Source organism: Pleuronectes platessa, chromosome 4 (genome assembly GCF_947347685.1).
Source record: "Pleuronectes platessa chromosome 4, fPlePla1.1, whole genome shotgun sequence".
Classification (NCBI taxonomy): domain Eukaryota; kingdom Metazoa; phylum Chordata; class Actinopteri; order Pleuronectiformes; family Pleuronectidae; genus Pleuronectes; species Pleuronectes platessa.
Window position 1 is genome coordinate 18,993,372 of NC_070629.1, and position 5,761 is coordinate 18,999,132.

The following is a 5,761-nucleotide window of genomic DNA, read 5'->3' on the forward strand; positions in this document are numbered from 1 at the left end:
TGTTTCGGCGTCGGAGATCCTCGCGGTGCCAGCGCCGTCCTCCTGAGGAGCCCCCGTGCTTCGTTCCTGTCCGGCCTCGGGGCCTTCCACCTGAGACATTGTGCCAGGTTCCGAAGCGGCCACGGAGCCGTCGGCCTGAGACCCTGGGCACCTCCCGGATTCCCTCCTCCGGTTCCCCCCTCCTCCCACCCTTCTCGGTTATGGACCGTCTGGAATCCGGTCCTTGAGGGGGGGGGGTACTGTGGTGTCCTGTCATTTTAGTTTGTTGATTTTTGTCGTCTGTGTGTTTTCTATTTCCTGTTTTATTTTGTAGCCTTGCTCTCACTGTCTTGTTTCAGCTTCTCGGTGTCTCACTTCCTGTTTTTGATTGTGATCTCCAATCCTCATGTGTTTCACCTGGTGTAATTGCCCCGGCCTTCCTGCTGTGTATTTAAGCCTCTGTTTCGATTTGTCTGGTGTCGGGTTGTACTCGTTGTTTTCTCCACACGTCGTAAGAGATGGTTTGTTTGTTCCTGCTGTTTCGACCAGCTTCTCCTGCTTCCTCGTTCCTTGTTCTCCGTGCGCCTTGTCGCCAGTGTAACTTTTGTTAGTATTCCTGTTTTGTTTTTGTCTTATTTAAGACCTTTTTGTATATTAAATCCCCTTTTGTTATAACCTCTGCATCTTGGGTCCATCTCCTCCTTCAAACCGTAACACAATAATGTGTCAACATTTCCCCCAGTAGCCTCTCTCTTCTGGTGCTCAGCCCAGAGCATGCACATGGTTGTGGGAGGACACATGCCTCTGCAGCCCTTTGTCACTTTCCAGTGCAACTTTCCAGTTGTTGAAACCAGTCAGAGTGAACACAACATCCCTCTCATTCACAGTACTGTATTTGCGACAGGGAAAGCAGAAACATGCATCCCGTTCAGCAGAGTATTCAAGCCATGGTCGTGTGCGGTACCAGGCAGGATTGAACGACCTCAGTTTTTTGCTAAATGCACGTTTTGGGTAGCTACTTAATAATAGCTGAGATGGTGCAATGGTGGTTAAGTCACTGGGTAAAATGGGAAGTTTGGGGTTAACTGTAAGAACAGCTGGGAAAGGAGGAGGTAGAGTAGAAGTAGTTCTTGCTGGTGTTATGCTAGCTACTGCTGGAGTGATGCAGGCAGCAGAACCACTACTAACGTTAGCTGATGCGCTGCTAGCTACAACACTGGTAGGGGTAGGTGCAGGGCTAGCTGCTGAGGTGCTAGCTAGAGCATTGCCACCATGATCTCCATTGGTAGGGGCAGGAGGAGTATGTTTTTTAAAAGCTCTGAAAAACTGATGCATTGCCCGTATGGAAAAGATATAGATGAATCTTATAAAATTTGTATGTCTTCTGTCTGAAACTTGTACGTAAAGCATACAACAGTGAAACCAGATATAAGATCCTTAGTAAATTTGAACAAAATGAAACTTGTATGATTTGGGTATTTATAAGAACAATATATGACGTAATGTTGCATACAATATCCTTAGTAGGAAAATGTAATATCAAACTTATATAAGTTGGACATTCATCAGTGAAACTAAACTGTTGCAAACATTATAGAAAATACTTATAAAATGTACTTGTGTTGCCACAAATGTGAGACATTCAAATAAACAACATGATTTGACAATGAAATTACAGGGAAATCATGAGTTGACTAAAAACAGGTTTTCATGCAAAATATTGTTTAACATTTTAGGAGCAATTATATACAATCGTATTCATTCCATTCTTGTTGTAGAAATATTTTTAATTTTGCACAAGATCAGCAGATTACATTAGAATAAGAATTATAATTTAATTTGTTACAATAGTAATTTGGACAAATATATCCTTTTCTGCTCAGAAACACAACAGCAATAACTCCACCTTCACAGTTAACACTCAATCATTTACAGTAATACATATTCAGTAGCCGACATACGATCGAGTGGGACTGTGGACACTGTATGTACATACATGGTCTAACTATCAGAGTGGCATTTATGGCTTTGTGAAAGCCTGTGGGAAAGTGAACAGTTGACATGTAGCTCAGTTGAGTTCTGATTGTAGAACCTCTGGCCAACTTCTGCACTGTACAATTGCCATATTTTCCTATGGCATATACACATTGATCACCCATGTCAATAAAGTGTGAGACTGTAAAAATACTTCCATCCTTCAAAAGCACAACAGAGTTGTTTCTTTGTTTTATTTTGCTGTAGGTATGACCATGAACAACACCACCATTTACAGCAATTCTCTTGTAGTAACTCACCACAGAGTTTGTGGGAACCTCTCTCACTGTGTGGAGAGCAGCTTGGTCACCAAGAGATATAAATCTCACATTTGGTGGACCAAGGGCAGTCACCTCAGTCAACTTTTTATACTTCTTGACATGCTGGTTTCCCTGTCTCATTTCATTGCAGAAATCTTTAACTTCTGCCGATGCATTTGTCAAGAATTGCTTTGCTAAACAGGGGAAAGCACGGGATAATGCCACTTGTTTGCATATTTGTTGTGGAACAGCTTGACTACTTTTGACTTGTTTCAGGAGGTACCCGTTGAAATCTTCAAACATGAAGGCTGAGTGAGCCCACAGAGGACCCCAGTGTACAACACTTTTGCTTAAATGCAGTAGTGAATGAACATTGAATGTCATGTGCTCTTTCCCATACAGTGACTGCACACCTCCAACAAAGTACACTAATGCGTCATGTGCGTGATTTATCAGCTCAGCATTTAATTCAGACCCCAACAGAATGCTTATGCCCTCTATCAGTAATGCCCAATGAGAGTGATACCTCTGTGGAAGTATGCCTTTCAGAACTGGCAAGCTGTAGTACAAAAGCCAGTGCTGCCATTCATGGGCTTTCCAGAATTTGCGTTCTATTAGAGATCTTGGAACTCAAGCAACAATACTTGGAGGTTTAATAGACAAGAGGTGTCTGTCGATGATGGCTGTTTGTGCACCAATATACCATGGCTTAGAACTGCTTTTAGAATCCATCCATAAAGTCGCCATATATCTGCACACACCAAGCAACACACAGTGCATGTAGTCAGGGACCATCCCATTGATTAGATCAAACAATGGTAAATCTGCAAGAGCAGATGAGCCCTTTATGCCCAATATGGTCTTCCCTTCTCTTTCAGCTATTTGTCCTATTTTGACTGTGGTTTTATAATTTCTGTCACTTGGCTTTTCATCTGGACATGCATAAACCCTTGTGCTTCCTTTTCCTTTCCTTGTTTGCATACCAGGGTGAAGGCAGACTCCACAGCCATACTCACCATTAAACTGCTTAAAATTCTGTAGTAATGGCCTTGCAACTGCATCACACACACAGCACAATGTGTGCACTTTTATGTGTCTCAATGACTGGTCACTAGGATGCTGCCACTCAAAACCAGCTTGAGAAAGATTGGCACACTCCTCAACAAATGGTTTAAAGAAGCAGGACATGTCTGGCTTCTTGGATCCAAACCACAAACCACATAAAAGTATATGTTTATCCCTACTCTCAGGTGGTATCTCATTAACACAGCATAATATTGGCCAAATACTAAATTTGGAGGACTGAAAAACTGGTACACCATCACAATTGAATGTAAGGGACAGAAAATCCTCTTTACTGTTATTTTTCAAAGTCTGATATAAGGTGCCATCACATATGTCATTTATTACATGCTTTGTACCGGCATCAGCACAAAAACATAGATCATGCATACCCTGGTTCTCAAGAATGTCTTTCAGCTGATCCTTCAATGGTATGTGAATAAAGAAATGTCTTTCCTGTAAACTGGCTTTCACTGTCATGAATGAGGAACATGACACACATTTGAGTGTTTCTTCCAGAGATTGTGAAGAACCAATGTACTTAGTACAAACTCTGCAGTAATGGTGTCGTTCAAACTGATGTGTAATACCAGCTAATGGTTTCTCCAGAAAATACTTGCTTGTTGGAACTGCACTAGTCCGAGCAGAATGCAATTTGAGCAGTTTCAGCAGGTCTTCCATTAATACACCTGTTGTGTTGTGTCTCAATCTAAAGGAGAGAATCGAGATGATGCTTTGCTCTTCTGTTAGTCCATGGGAGGAGTGGACATCATCAACTTCTTGAGGGACATTGTCCTAAATGATAGAAAGAGAAGCACTGCATTGAAACTGATCAGGTTTCCCTTGTTTTGCTCATAACCTTGTTTTGGCAGACTGCACTTAGTATGGAAGATAAACAGAAGCTAAAACACATGAGAAAGAGAAAAATAAGCGGATGGATAGAAAGCGTACACGTTAATAAACTGCAGAATATGTTACAGTTTGTCCAATGACAAATGAATCTAATGTGTAATCAACCTCATATGTAAGTGCTTAAGTTTTTTCTCACCTGCACCATTGTGAAAGATTCTGCTCTTTGTTCTTGTCTTTGGCTGCCACCTTCATTGTTTTCCTGAAAAGGACAGAAATTAACAAATCATTAAAGACAAAGAGAGGGATAGAGATGGAGCAGATTATATGACACTGCAGTTTTGTCTCACCTGTGGCACTGTGAGAGGTTCTGCTCTCTCCTCTTCTCTCTGGCTATCATCTTCATCACTTTCCTAATAATGATACAAAGAAACAACATAGATAATTGTAATTTGACTGTAAGAGTAAGCAACAGAGGTAGAGTTGTCTAATATTGTAGTTTTGTCTCACCTTTGGCAGTGTGAGAGGTTCTTCTCTCAGCTCATCTCTTTGGGTGGTATCTTCACTTTCCTGAGAGGAACATCATTTATTGAATAGATAAAAGAATTAGAGATTGGATCTAACAGTGACCTAATTCATGGAATGGATATTGGACTGACGGCACAGAGCCACTATGGGCGGCTGGAGAGAAGCCGAGCTCACTTGAAGACATCTGTGAACTCTACATCTCTCTCTTCTACACTGTGATGTATCAGTGTAGAAGAGACTTGGTGTGCACAGAACAACATAAGAATGAAGGGATGACATCAACTTATAGCCTGGGCACCTATATTCAGATTTTAAAAGCCATGAGAAAAAGGTTACATAAATAAATATGTAAATATGGGAGAGAGAGAGGGGAGGTTGTATAATCCTGTAATTTATTTCTCACCTGCTGTGGTACTGTGAGAGGTCCTGCATGCTGCTCTTCTCTCTCGGTATTATCTTCATCACTTTCCTTAAAATGGTATATCAAGAACTCGTTTGAGACAGATTTCACACAGCTCCCCAGGAAACAATTACAATGCAGTTTTTCTCCCTTTCCATATTGTGGACTGGTTGTTTTTGAACCACAATAAGATAGTGCTTTGTTTATGAGTTAAAAACAGTTCATTTTCTTCTTCTAGTCAACGTTTCACATTTACTCAAGCAACATTTTGGATAACTTAAATATAACAGAGATATTATGAAGTACATTTTAGGTTTTCAAATACTGGGATTTCCTTCTCACAACAAATGCACAGAATTCACCATTCATGTGGCAAACATCATGTAGGCTATTATGTTACCACTGTAATTCGTGCTCATTGAGAATACATGCACCTAAGTGTATGAAGTTTCATACTTTTCATACTTTTGTGCAAAAGTGACACTTCAGCTTACATTGGTACACATAACCTTGACTCGGGATTGAATGATTATAGTGCGGTGAGAAACAGTTCACCTTACATTGACTATTGTTAGCTGATAAACAGAGAGGACAAGAGATAAATTGCACTTACATGTTGCGCGGTGTGCTCCCCGCTGTCACTCAAAGC

At 41.0% G+C, this 5,761-nt stretch overlaps 1 long non-coding RNA gene across 1 annotated transcript; it reads right to left on the reverse strand.

Annotated features, from left to right (window-relative positions):
* Window positions 1–3,307: 3,307 nt before the first annotated feature.
* Window positions 3,308–4,589, reverse strand: LOC128439028 (uncharacterized). Its single transcript, XR_008338408.1, has 3 exons — window positions 4,535–4,589; window positions 4,384–4,446; window positions 3,308–4,130 (listed from the first exon to the last, which is right to left on the reverse strand). It is a non-coding gene; the product is annotated as an uncharacterized LOC128439028 (long non-coding RNA).
* Between the last annotated feature and the right edge of the window lie 1,172 nt (window positions 4,590–5,761).